The following is a 13,884-nucleotide window of genomic DNA, read 5'->3' as shown; positions in this document are numbered from 1 at the left end:
AAAAGAAAATTACATCTCACAGCAGGATCTGGAGCTTCTCTTTGTAACTGTCAGTAGGAAGGGGGAAAACTAACAGTGAATTTCACTAGGGGAGCCTGGAAAAGGAAGGCAGTACTGTAACACTCTTCTTAATACTCTACATCAACATAAAGGGCGGGTAATTGCTGTAGTTAAGAGTACCTAAAACACCTGGTAGCAACGAAACACCTCCACCTAGGGCTCTACATCTCCCACTTCCTGCACAATGTAGTGCCAAACGAAAATCTTTAGCAAAGAATAAAAGGGTTCATCACAATACATTGGTTCTGAGCCTCAGAGAATGAACGAAGTGCCACAAAAAAAAATGGCTATACTGTAACTGTTCTCTGCACTGAGCCGTTAGCAATGTAAAGAAGTGGACTTTCCCCATGGACGTCAGAACAAACATTCTATCCAAACAGAGAAACTCTTTGTTAGCACTCTACATTGACGAAGTGGAGGCTTCACCAATCCCTAAACGTCTGAAGCACCTAAGCACTGAACAATGTGGCAGCTGGCACTAACACAAAGTTAACGCTTAAGGAGATGCTGAAGCCCACGTGGTGGTTGGCGCTAAAGCCAAAAGTGTCTGAAGAGCCAACACTGTGGCAAGTAATGTCCAAGGAGATGCTGGCACCTGAATGGTGCTTGGTGTTAGTGGCAAAAACATCTGCAGTGACAAATCATGCGGCTCTTTAATGCCCGATGATGGCCACTGGCACCTGATGTGGTGGTTGGCGCTAACACTTGGGAATCGCTTGAGGCAACAACGTTGAAAAACCTGGCTACGAAGAAGCCAAATCTCTGTACTGCAATAGCCGCAGTCAAAGGAGCAGGTTCAAAACCTGTTCATGGAAGGAAGTGAATGTCAACACTGTACAGAAGACCTAGTGTGCCTGAAAAGAACGATCATATACCCAAAGAGACTGGGAAGGATCCCATGGTGTCCACAGAGACTGCTATTGCGAACATGGTCTCAGAACGCTCTTAGTAGACCTATGAGGAGTTAAAGGTGCAAAATAGAAGGATCGAGTAAGGAGGCACAACACAGGAGAAAAACGAGAACTCAAATGTGGTACCCATACAGAGCGGCTCCAAATGAAGACAGCGATCTAGAAACAAAGTGACCAATTAAGCTCGTACACTCAATCCCTGATGCACAAATAAATATGGAAATTGACCAACAGAACCAAATGTCTGGGAGGCCAAGAAGGAGAATGAAAAGTCTGGTGCCAAAACAGCACTCTCGAGAAGCAATCTAAGCAACTCCTAAAATTGGAGGCACAGATTTTAGTCTCGGAAAAGCATCATTCTATTCAGAAGTCTCACACTTACTGGAGGGAAATCCTGGGGAAGCAAGGCTGGCAGTAGCAGAACCTCCTGCTCCCAGAGTTTGAAAGAGTTTTTTCAATTCAATCTACCAAAAAACTTGCTCCATATCAAAGGAATGGTTGGTGCTGCTAGTGCCTTGACACCAAGAAGAGTTTAGGCAAACAAAAAAGGGTTTGGTTTGAGACATTTCAGTGCTGGTCTCTATACCCTCCTCAAGCACTGATACCAGAAACAGGCAATTGTAGAAACCATGAGACGACTTTGTAACGAATTCCAAAGTCCCTTGCAAAAGAAAATTACATCTCACAGCAGGATCTGGAGCTTCTCTTTGTAACTGTCAGTAGGAAGGGAAAACTAACAGTGAATTCACTAGGGGGGGAGCCTGGAAAGGAAGGCAGTACTGTACAACTCTTCTTAATACTCTACATCAACATAAAGGGCGGGTAATTGCTGTAGTTAAGAGTACCTAAACACCTGTGAGCAACGAAACACCTCCTAGGGCTCTACATCTCCACTTCCTGCACAATGTAGTGCCAAACGAAAATCTTTAGCAAAGAATAAAAGGGTTCATCACATTACATTGGTTCTGAGCCTCAGAGACTGAAGAATGTGCAAAATGGCTATACCTGTAACTGTTCTGGCCAAACTGAGCGCCCCTTAAGCAATGTAAAGAAGTGGACTTCCCCCATGGAAGTGCCAAACACATTCCGCCCCCCTAATTACCAAACAGAGAACTCTTTGTTAGCACTCTACATTGACGAAGTGGAGGCTTACACCAATCCCTAAAACGTTGAAGCACCTGAAGCACTGACAATGTGGCAGCTGGCACTAACACAAAGTTAACGACTTAAGGAGATGCTGAAGTCCCACGTGGTGGTTGGCGCTAAAGCCAAAAGTGTCTGAAAGAGCCAACACTGTGGCAAAGTAATGTCCAAGGAGATGCTGGCACCTGAATGGTGCTTGGTGTTAGTGGCAAAAACATCTGCAGTGCCAATCATGCGGCTCTTAATGCCCGATGAGGCACTGGCACCTGATGTGGTGGTTGGCGCTAACACTGGAATCGCTTGAGGCACCAACGTTGAAAAACCTGGCTACGAAGAAGCCAAATCTCTGTACTGCAATAGCCGCAGTCAAAAGGAGCAGGTTCAAAACCTGTTCATGGAAGGAAGTGAATGTCAACACTGTACAGAAGACCTAGTGTGCCTGAAAAGAACGATCATATACCCAAAGAGACTGGGAAGGATCCCATGGTGTCCACAGAGACTGCTATTGCGAACATGGTCTCAGAACGCTCTTAGTAGACCTATGAGGAGTTAAAGGTGCAAAATAGAAGGATCGAGTAAGGAGGCACAACACAGGAGAAAAACGAGAACTCAAATGTGGTACCCAGTACAGAGCGGCTCCAAATGAGACAGCGATCTAGAACAAGCTGACCAATTAAGCTCGTACACTCAATCCCTGATGCACAAATAAATATGGAAATTGACCAACAGAACCAAATGTCTGGGAGGCCAAGAAGGAGAATGAAAAGTCTGGTGCCAAAACAGCACTCTCGAGAAGCAATCTAAGCAACTCCTAAAATTGGAGGCACAGATTTTAGTCTCAGAAAAGCATCATTCTATTCAGAAGTCTCACACTTACTGGAGGGAAATCCTGGGGAAGCAAGGCTGGCAGTAGCAGAACCTCCTGCTCCCAGAGTTGAAAGAGTTTCAATTCATCTAACAAAAACTTGCTCCATATCAAAGGAATGGTTGGTGCTGTCTAGTGCCTTGACACCAAGAAGAGTTAGGCAAACAAAAAGGTTTGTTTTGAGACATTCAGTGCTGGTCTCTATCCTCCTCAAGCACTGATACCAGAAACAGGCAATTGTAGAAACCATGAGACGACTTTGTAACGAATTCCAAAGTCCCTTGCAAAAGAAAATTACATCTCACAGCAGGATCTGGAGCTTCTCTTTGTAACTGTCAGTAGGAAGGGAAAACTAACAGTGAATTCACTAGGGGAGCCTGGAAAAGGAAGGCAGTACTGTAACACTCTTCTTAATACTCTACATCAACATAAAGGGCGGGTAATTGCTGTAGTTAAGAGTACCTAAACACCTAGTGAGCAACGAAACACCTCCTAGGGCTCTACATCTCCACTTCCTGCACAATGTAGTGCCAAAACGAAAATCTTTAGCAAAGAATAAAAGGGTTCATCACAATTACATTGGTTCTGAGCCTCAGAGACTGAAGAAGTGCAAAATGGCTATACTGTAACTGTTCTCTGCACTGAGCCTTAGCAATGTAAAGAAGTGGACTTCCCCATGGAGTCAGAACACATTCTATCCAAAACAGAGAACTCTTGTTAGCACTCTACATTGACGAAGTGGAGCTACACCAATCCCTAAAACGTCTGAAGCACCTGAAGCACTGACAATGTGGCAGCTGGCACTAACACAAAGTTAACGCTTAAGGAGATGCTGAAGCCCACGTGGTGGTTGGCGCTAAAGCCAAAAGTGTCTGAAGAGCCAACACTGTGGCAAGTAATGTCCAAGGAGATGCTGGCACCTGAATGGTGCTTGGTGTTAGTGGCAAACATCTGCAGTGCCAATCATGCGGCTCTTAATGCCCGATGAGGCACTGGCACCTGATGTGGTGGTTGGCGCTAACACTGGAATCGCTTGAGGCACCAACGTTGAAAAACCTGGCTACGAAGAAGCCAAATCTCTGTACTGCAATAGCCGCAGTCAAAAGGAGCAGGTTCAAAACCTGTTCATGGAAGGAAGTGAATGTCAACACTGTACAGAAGACCTAGTGTGCCTGAAAAGAACGATCATATACCCAAAGAGACTGGGAAGGATCCCATGGTGTCCACAGAGACTGCTATTGCGAACATGGTCTCAGAACGCTCTTAGTAGACCTATGAGGAGTTAAAGGTGCAAAATAGAAGGATCGAGTAAGGAGGCACAACACAGGAGAAAAACGAGAACTCAAATGTGGTACCCAGTACAGAGCGGCTCCAAATGAGACAGCGATCTAGAACAAGCTGACCAATTAAGCTCGTACACTCAATCCCTGATGCACAAATAAATATGGAAATTGACCAACAGAACCAAATGTCTGGGAGGCCAAGAAGGAGAATGAAAAGTCTGGTGCCAAAACAGCACTCTCGAGAAGCAATCTAAGCAACTCCTAAAATTGGAGGCACAGATTTTAGTCTCAGAAAAGCATCATTCTATTCAGAAGTCTCACACTTACTGGAGGGAAATCCTGGGGAAGCAAGGCTGGCAGTAGCAGAACCTCCTGCTCCCAGAGTTGAAAGAGTTTCAATTCATCTAACAAAAACTTGCTCCATATCAAAGGAATGGTTGGTGCTGTCTAGTGCCTTGACACCAAGAAATCACCTATGCAGAAAACAGAAGCTTCCTGTACATTCACACTATCCTGCACTAACAGAATTCAGTGCCAGGTAAAAAAAAAAACTACCAAATGAGCAAACACCAAAAAACATGAGAAGGGGAAGATAATCCATTATGTTCTGCTACTAAAACAAGAGTACTCAAAGAAGGATCTGCTTGTCAAACAGGCAAATATGCCCATCTAAGGTACTGAAGAGGCACCCGAGAATGCCTAAAAGAGGCCCAAGAATGCCTCACAAGCTGCCTCGGCAACTTGGAAGCATCTCGCAATATTCTTGATGTTGAATGTAGTTCCAGAAAATGTCTAGAAAGCTCAGGAGTCTGAGGGAACAGTAAAAGGAAACATGGCTCAAAGCAAGATGGTAAATGCTACACAGAGTGAAGAGAACAGTACAGCTAATAGTTTGCAATCAGGTAAAAAATGTAGTACTATCTTACAAGGGGTCAAACACTGATGAGGAACCCTGAGAAAGGAAGGAAAACATAGGGAACAAAAGCGTTCACACACCTGATCACCGCTACTTGCACAAAGCTCCCTCAAGTTTGACGAATGACGTTTAAACAAACTGGCATAACCAGCCCACATGGGAGAACGAGATGAACAACTGGTGTTAGGTAAGCACCTCCTACAGAATAATGAATCTTCTTGCCCGGATTGCTAAGAGCAGCATGGCCAAGGGGAAACAATCAGATATATTGAGTGAGTACTTACCTCCTGTCTATGCGAACTTTGCTTAATTTTTCAACACGCATCTTTCATTGACCAAGCGTAAACCTGCACAACACACGCCAGGTTGGCCAAAGGGAGATGACAATGGGCACTAACTGCTTTGACTCTCGGACATTACCCTGCTTCTCGGTACCTTCAACAGGGAGGGAAGGCAATGGCATTTCCTTTGGCAAAAGGGGGGAACCCAAAAAAGGACAAACTTTGCTGGTAAAGCAGCAAGTGTCGAGATTACCTACATAAACTTTTCAGACATAGCCCTAAGACTAGCTATATCACCTAATTCGCCAAAACTTATATCCTGAATGATATGGGGAGCTTTGAGAGGAGAATAAATAACTTTGAAGGAAAATTGATTGATTGCTTGATTGTTATCACTAACTGGCATCACAACATCAAGGTTATTGATACTAGAATAAAATAATAGGAAACTAAAAAAATGCAAGTTTCATAAAAAAATATCTAAAAATACTAACAAAGATAACTGCTCTATATTACAATCCTCATGGAGAACTGTTGTGAGGATAAATGTCTTTCTGTCACATCCCCAAGATAAACTGTCTTAGATTGCCAAGAATTGTTGGCACAGTACAGTCACCACAGAAAGGATGATTTTCCCGACATCAGGAACCCATGATTGATTTTCATATGTCCAATCCTTAGTCTGCGCAACATTGTTTTTCATTTCCTTGCCATATAAGGACACGACCAAGGAGATAATGATGATGTACTATTGAGCATCTTTTGATTCATTTCAATCATTTCCCACATGGACTGTCCAAGACTTTTCAATTTCTGACCAAGAGGGGAAGTGACTGCTGACTTGACAAGTTGATCAGCTTGCTCATTCCCAGGAATCTAAAAATGGAAGACACCCAGAAAAATTTTCCTTCTTTACTTCTTCTTGATACTAACAATAGTCACTCCTTAACTTCTAAAATCAGTGGGTGTAAGGGGGTATAAAAATATATGGTAAAATTATTGCCATTAAGAGTTCAAATTTCTTTTATGCCTTTAAAATTGCATATAGGTCTGCTGTAAAAACAGATGAAAGATGATAAGCCCCTGCTTCTTCCTACATCAGGAAAGACCACTCCAAAGCCAATGCCAGCATCTGACTGAGCAAACCATGAAAACAGGTACAGAGTTATTATGTTGCTAGGAATAATTTAAAAATACTAATTTCAATGTCTCATTGGACATTTCTCCTTTCACTTAATTAAAATACCTACAGAATTCTACCTGTGAAGGGTTTCAGGGGGGCTAGCCGAATACCTAGCTGGTCAAGTCTCCATCCTTGGCATGTTTAATTAATTTCCTGGTTATACATTTTACCCTTAAAAGCAAATGGTTGAGGTTGCTTGGGGCAATTTCACAAAATTACCATTGCCCTTCATTTCTGATACAAATACTGGTTAAAAAGGACTTAGGGAGCCTCTGAAATCTGTACCAGCTCCGAACCAGCAGGCAATGATAATGAAGATCCTAGTCAGCATCCAAGGAAATGCAAGACAAAACTTTCAGCACATTCATTGCTTTGAAGCATTTTCTCTTGATATCCTTCAGATGTGGAATCCCAGTCAGCTTGCTATCAAATATCAACCCAAGACACCTTGTTTCACCAATACACAGAATTCTCTAACCATATATGAAGAGAACTAGATCAGGGTGAAATCCTCTTGTACGGCAAAAATGTATGGTTACCGTTTTACCAGCTGAAAACCTAAATCCATTCATCTCAGTCCACTGTATTATATTCTCAATCCATAGCTAAAGATGGTGTCAGCCACGACCATCCTTGTTGCTGCAAAAGATATTGAAAGTTCATAAACAAAAAGAGTATAAATTACATCTAGAGAAATTATTTTGGATAACCCATTGATTACTAAAGCGAATAAAGTTACAATTAAAACATTCCCTTGTGGCACTCCTTCTTGGTTGAATACATCTGAACCAGAAATAACCTACTTTATAAAAAAAGCCTTGTTAAAAGAAGCAAATTGCCCTTCAGGTTACATTCATACAGAATCATCAGAATGCCATATCTCCATACTGTATAATATGTCTTCTCAAAATCAAAGAGAAAACCGTGACACAAAGCTGCTTTTTGGCAAAACCTTTACATATTACCTATTCTATTGGAACTAACACATCAGTTGTCGAGTACATATTTCGAAAACCATACTGAGCATGTGACAAATATTTACCACATTCCAAGTAATACCACATCAAACATGTTATATCATCCAGTCCAGGGGCTGATTCACTACATTTACTTAAGGCTGATTCAAATTCCCTCATAGTAAAAGGTAGAGTACGTATACATAAGTGTTCATTCCTTGATGTAATAAAATAAATTTTGACCTGTTCCATTACCCTTCTTGGAGGGTCTGTAATAATTCTTCATTACAAAATTATCAAAAAGTTTGGCAAACTCATTTGCCATTAACATCACAACCATTCATCTTGATAACTGGAGGTTGACAAGAAGTAAATTTTCCAGCTATTTTTCAAACTCTCTCCCAAACTTAAGAAAAGGGTTTTTTAATTTAGTGAAGGATATGAAAATTGTCCAAGATTCCTTTCATGCCTTTTTAATTTCCATGCAGATATGAGCACTTGCTTTTCCAAATTCAACATGGTAATACTCAAATTTTCATCTGCAGTATCTGGTGAAAGCTGACCTCATACTTCTATGAGTTTATTGGGATTTACGCGTTCACCAGGGAAGTGGTCACTGGACAAATATGCTTGAAGTCCTGGTTATTCATTGAAGACCAGCCAAGAATATTACTGTATCAAAACAAGTCAAGAGCATCATATGCAGAGGGAGTCACTAGTCGAGTCATCTATTGAAGCTGTGTTCTTGGAATGTTGCTCAATCAGCTTTACATTCACTGAGGTAACTTTGAAGATGGTGCATTTGAAGCTACATTAATTACTACAGTACAAGAAAATGACTGCTGGTAAGTCTATCATTTATCACTCCAACTGAAATCAATAGGACAGTCATCACTACATAGAAGTAAGTCAATTGTTGATAATGTACCTGTTTGAACATGGAAATATGTAACTCCCCTGTGTTGAGGATTCCAGCATTTTCATTTTCTTTGATGATGCACAGGCAATTTCCTCTTTGAATGGGAACAATATCACCTCAAAGAGGGTTTCAACTATTTATATCTCCCACAATAACAAAGGGATGTGGTAGCTGTTGAATAGGGGATTTAATTTCATCAAGGTACATTTTCTTTACAAATCGATCTGTAAACCTATCACTTGCAGTGTAGACTGGATACTAATAGGATTTTGTGGGGTGTTATTATGAATATACTAAGCTTCACCCCCATGGATTCCTATAGTGGAATGATAGGCTGTATACTCTCATGGGCTGGGGCATGTATTATTGCCAATACAATCATAGTCTCCTGCAAAGCTATACATACAAGGGATACTTCTGATATGAGCAGCTTTAGTTCTTCCCATTTAGCTCCTAATCCCTGACAGTTCCACTACAGAAAAAGAATAAATTTTACTCAGATTTTGAGACCATTCAACTGGAGTCCCTTTTCAGTGATTTTACTTACTACCTTGCTCCTGTTTTTTCTGGGAGACTGATTGTTGGTGGCTGCCTTCTGTCTTAATTTTGACAATGATGTTGCTGCTTTTGTGGAAGAAGAGCCTTCCACAGGTGGTAAAGCCTACTTAGTATCAAGGATATTGGGCACTGAGCATCAGATAAAGCTGGCACTGCCTGAGGAGGAATGGGAGAGTCGGACACACCTGGTTCATCCTCTGAAACATCAGGAGCACCAGTCACAGTTGGTGTAGACTCCAAAGAAACACATACCAGATATACAGTTAGCGCCCCTCGTGATTTCGCACCCCTACGTTGCAATATGAAAAAAACATAATCCTGAAAAATATGCTTAAAACTTTATGTGAACACTCACCAATTAATCTTTTAGTATTTGCAAGGTAGTCCTTTCCTCTTGATAACTTCTGTGACCCTATTTGGTACACTATCAATGAGGTTACGGCAGATTTGGGGGTCAAGGGCAGCCCAGCACTCCTTCAAGGCCTCCTCAAGTTTTGGCACTGTTGACGTGTCCTTGTTCCGAAGTTGGGCTTTTATTATGGCCCAAAGATTTTCAATGGGTGATAAGTCAGGGGAGTTGCCAGGCCAGTCATTTATGTATTTAACATCACAGTCCCCCAACCACTGCTTAATAATTTTTGCAGTGTGGCAAGGGGCACCGTCTTGTTGCAGGATATCAGTGCCAGTCTTCTCAAAAGCGTCGGGCAAGTACAAGTTCAGGATCTCGTAATACACGTTGGCATTCACAGTTTGTCCCTTTGGTAAAACAACAAGATCAGCAACACCACCGTACCCAAATGCACCCCAGACCATCAAAGAAGCGGGGTACTTGACCGTCTTAGCAGTGGCTTTGGGGTGATAAGGATCGCCACCCTTCTTGACCCAGACCTTTTGCCCTGCGGGGTCAGAAATGTAAAATGTAGCCTCGTCTGTGAAAAGGATCTTTCGTACCCTCTCTAGCGGCCACTCCCTAACCTTCTTACAAAAAGCAACTCTTGCCTTCCTTTGTTTCTCTGTGACGAGTGGTTTCTTCTTTGCTTTCACTTTCTTAAATCCTAAATCTCCACTTATACGTTTCTGAAGTGTCCTAACACTCGTTTCACCAAGCACTTTTGGGTAATTTTCCTTCAACTGTTTAGCTGTTAACATGGGATTAGCTTCAAGTTTGTTTTTAATGAAACGTAAGGCACGCGGGGACTGCTTCTTGGGAACACCGCCACCATGTTTATGTACTGGAATTTCCTTCTCCCCACCGGCTTTGTATTTGGCAATAATATTAAGCACTGTACGCTTCTGTACATTCACTTGAGCACTTATTTCACTTGAACTAAGGCCTACCTTATAACACTCAATGATTCTTATAATGTTATCACGACTAGTATGGCCCCCAGGCATGGTTACAAAAAAATAACTCGGGTGAAATAGCGATCTCTACAGAGCCCCCCCAGACGTGCGACACTCCACAACAAAGGTCAGAAGGCAACTGATCATAACTGGAGCGATAAATCATGAGTTTCCCCGATTAGTGGAAACAATAAGCTTTGAGGTGCCATATAGTCAATTTCTCTCGGTCGATTTTTTCGCTCTATTTCAAGACCACTCCCAAAAACGACAGCTGTGATTTCGTCAGGGAGGGTGCGAAATCACGAGGGGCGCTGACTGTAGTTAATGAAGCCTCTTTGAAGGCTAGAGTGCCAACTACAGCTGGTGCAGCTTCAAGAGATGGGAGTACCATGCATATCTGGCATGGCCTCCGAAAAGGCACGAGTGTCACAAAAAACTGGCACAGCTTCTGAAGATGCAGGAGTGCCAGAAATTAATGGCACAGCCTTCAAAGAGGTGGGAGTACATGTCACCATTGATGTTCCCTTTATATTGCCAAAGGAACCATCTCTGCTAGCATTTATATTTCTTCTTCTGTTAGCAGCAATGGTTGAAAAGGATATTCATGGTCTGTAAATGTGTTGCATTCCATTACCCTTAAGGTCTGTATATCTCCTTCTCTATGATGTACACATCATAATTATGTTTAGATGATGGATGATTATCGCCATAATATATACATTTTGCTTCCTTATACCATATATCAAGCTCTGCTTCACTACATTTTACACACTGCTTAACCTTAAAATTGTATCCATGCTACTGTTGTTGCATTAGGTAAGCGAGTCAAATTGAATGTGACAATCAAATCTGATCGTCATTCTTTCTATTCTAACCACAACTTTTTATTTTAATTCTTCTACGACTTGCTCCTCTAAGTATGGGTGCAAATATCATTAGCTCGGAGTGATTCCAAAAAACGTGCAGTACTGCGCAGTCTATTTTAACTCCTCCAAGATGAGATAATGTCTTTAATTTTTCACTTTCTTTTGGTGAGGCCCATTCTACAGTCAATGTTCCTTGGCCTTCGGATGATATCTTAAGTCTCTCGGCCACAACACTTCCCAATGTCTCTGTACCCATTAAAAATATTACAATTAGAACCTTCCAGATTATAGGACAAATATTTATCATAAGAGGTTTCAATATTCATGGTCCTGTTTATTTCATACATTTCTAATTTCCCTTTGTTCCATGCTGGAGTATAGGGATTCTAGTGTAGTCACCATGCTAGAAGAGTCCTTTGCCCTGCCAGAAGTCACAGGGAATTTAGAATTTGTATTCACTTAACAAATAATAGCAGATTCATCCAGAATGCAATCCCTCTCACAAGGAAGGCCCAGCAATGGAGGAGCAATATTGTTGCCCACAGTAGTAACTGCCTTGGGGTCCTCACCTGAATATACACCACACCCTCAGTGCCTTAAGGGTTGTCAAAACTGGGGTATGGAAAACTTAACCTTGTTCCCCCCACCTTCAATTTACAAGAGCAGTGATTTCCATAATTCAATACCATACAAAGGTCATCAATGAAAGGGGAAGAAGGGAAGGGGAAAATGCACAGGAGTTAAAGAATTATAAGTCCCAATGTCTGGCTAAATCCACAGCAGAGAGAGTAGGTATAAAAGAGCATAAACTCCCTGCAATGGATCTCTGAGTTCCCCAACCTCATCAAGGGGTTAGGATCAGGGGGTTTGAATAAGCATTACTAGAAAAAAGAAAGGAGAGCAGGAAGAGCAGTTATCTGACAGACCATGAAAAGATTAGAAACTTTTACTCCTAATCTCACTTCTTATTATAGTATTAGAAGAATCTTTGTATGTCTTTTCCTATTCTTCTCTCATCTACTCATACTTTATTTCATCTAACCAAACAACACACTAATCACAGCGACAATTACGAGAACAATCCTTGTTCCTACATTAAAAACATGTCGTGACGATCATAAACTAAAGAGTAAGAAGGGTATTACACCCTCTTATTACCTTACAGACTTGAGACAATTTGTCTTTAGCCTCTTTTGTCATTATAAATAATGACAAAAACTCAGAAAAGTTAGACCCAAAATCCAGAAAACAATCTAATTGTCAACACAACAAAGTAAATAACCTCTCCATTGCATCCTTGCAGACTGACAACAGAGAAAAACTGAATGGTAATCAATAAGATACTCAAATTTCCCAAAAGGGATGGGTCAATAAAGTTCAAACTAAACGTTTTTATCAAAATTTTTAGTTTCCACACCCTATCGCCCTCCTGCCTGACCCAGGAAAAACAGCTATCATAATAGAGGTAAGATTCATAAAAAAAATGTATATATAACTTTAAATCAACTTCTGTCTAAAAATTCAATGAGACTTATCAACTTCTGTCTGAAAATTCTATGAGACTTCTATATGAATGGGGTCCCCTTCCTAAACATTTGATTCCAGTACGTTATACTATACTGCTACATGATTTTATCTGATACTGGATATTGTGGCTCTATAAATTAAATATTAAAAGTACCCATTTTTGGTAAAAACTTTACTAAATCTAAGTACGTACTACAGAGATTCATTGGAAATGGTTATGGGAAAATAGTAAATTTCAATGACAATTTGCATTATTCCTTGAAATACAAACCCATGGTCTTTTTTAAAGGAATATTCCTGGTGCCAGCAGATGTAGAAGCTTGATAACAAGTTACACGTAGTTAAGTGAAAGTGGATGAGTGGCATGGTACCACCCACTCACCTGTCAACATTCCCTCACTTATCCTTCAGTATCACAAACTACGAAGGACTGGTCGAGTTGCAATTATGATAAAACTTCTAAAAATTGGCTATCTGTTCCTAAGGGAATACAATTTTTTTATATACATATAAACTTTGTCCTTAATTGTAAAGTTAATCTAATTAAACCTGATGTTATTTTCCTGGTCATGTACAGTGAGCTGGTAAAAATGACAGCCAACCTGAATACACCATACAAATCTGATAGGCAGTCCCCAGTTATCGGTAGAGTTCCGTTCCAGTTTGGTGCGGCACCAATAACCAGAAATTGGTGCATTTCAGCCCTATACAAGCCCCATAAAACCAGATTGCCAATATCCAGGGGCTGCCTGTTAGTAAGATACAATCTGATCTCTTAAAACTGGCTCCCTTTGCAAACAAGTCTTGCCAGCTCATTCGACATATATACAGTAGAACCCCATATTTGAGGGAAATGGGTACCAGACCCCTCCAACACCCCTGCGAATAGCTAAAATCCGCAAATAGTGGCTGAAGACACAGAAGAACAGCCCTTGAACATCCTGGGATGTTAGTGCTCATCTGGAAACTCCATGCACTACCAGGCCTATCAGGGGTACTGAGGTCACAGGCAAGGTTGCATCTGCAGTTACCAAAGTAACAAGGGGACGCATCTGCAATTACCAAAGTAACA

The 13,884-nt window shown here is 41.2% G+C and overlaps 1 protein-coding gene across 2 annotated transcripts in view; it reads right to left on the bottom strand.

The window, feature by feature from the left end:
• Positions 1–13,884, bottom strand: part of LOC135224529 (mitochondrial import inner membrane translocase subunit Tim13-like) — a 74,003-nt gene that overhangs the window by 15,898 nt on the left and 44,221 nt on the right. Inside the window, exon 3 of one of the 2 annotated variants that reach the window (XR_010316759.1) lies at positions 7,182–7,281. The exons of the other annotated variant lie outside the window; for it this stretch is intronic. The gene's annotated coding sequence lies outside the window, so the exon portion shown is untranslated. The remainder of the gene's footprint in view (positions 1–7,181; positions 7,282–13,884) is intronic. 2 annotated transcript variants of the gene reach the window in all.

Source organism: Macrobrachium nipponense, chromosome 12, assembly GCF_015104395.2.
Source record: "Macrobrachium nipponense isolate FS-2020 chromosome 12, ASM1510439v2, whole genome shotgun sequence".
Taxonomy (NCBI): Eukaryota; Metazoa; Arthropoda; class Malacostraca; order Decapoda; family Palaemonidae; genus Macrobrachium; species Macrobrachium nipponense.
This window is presented reverse-complemented; position numbering and strand designations above follow the sequence as displayed.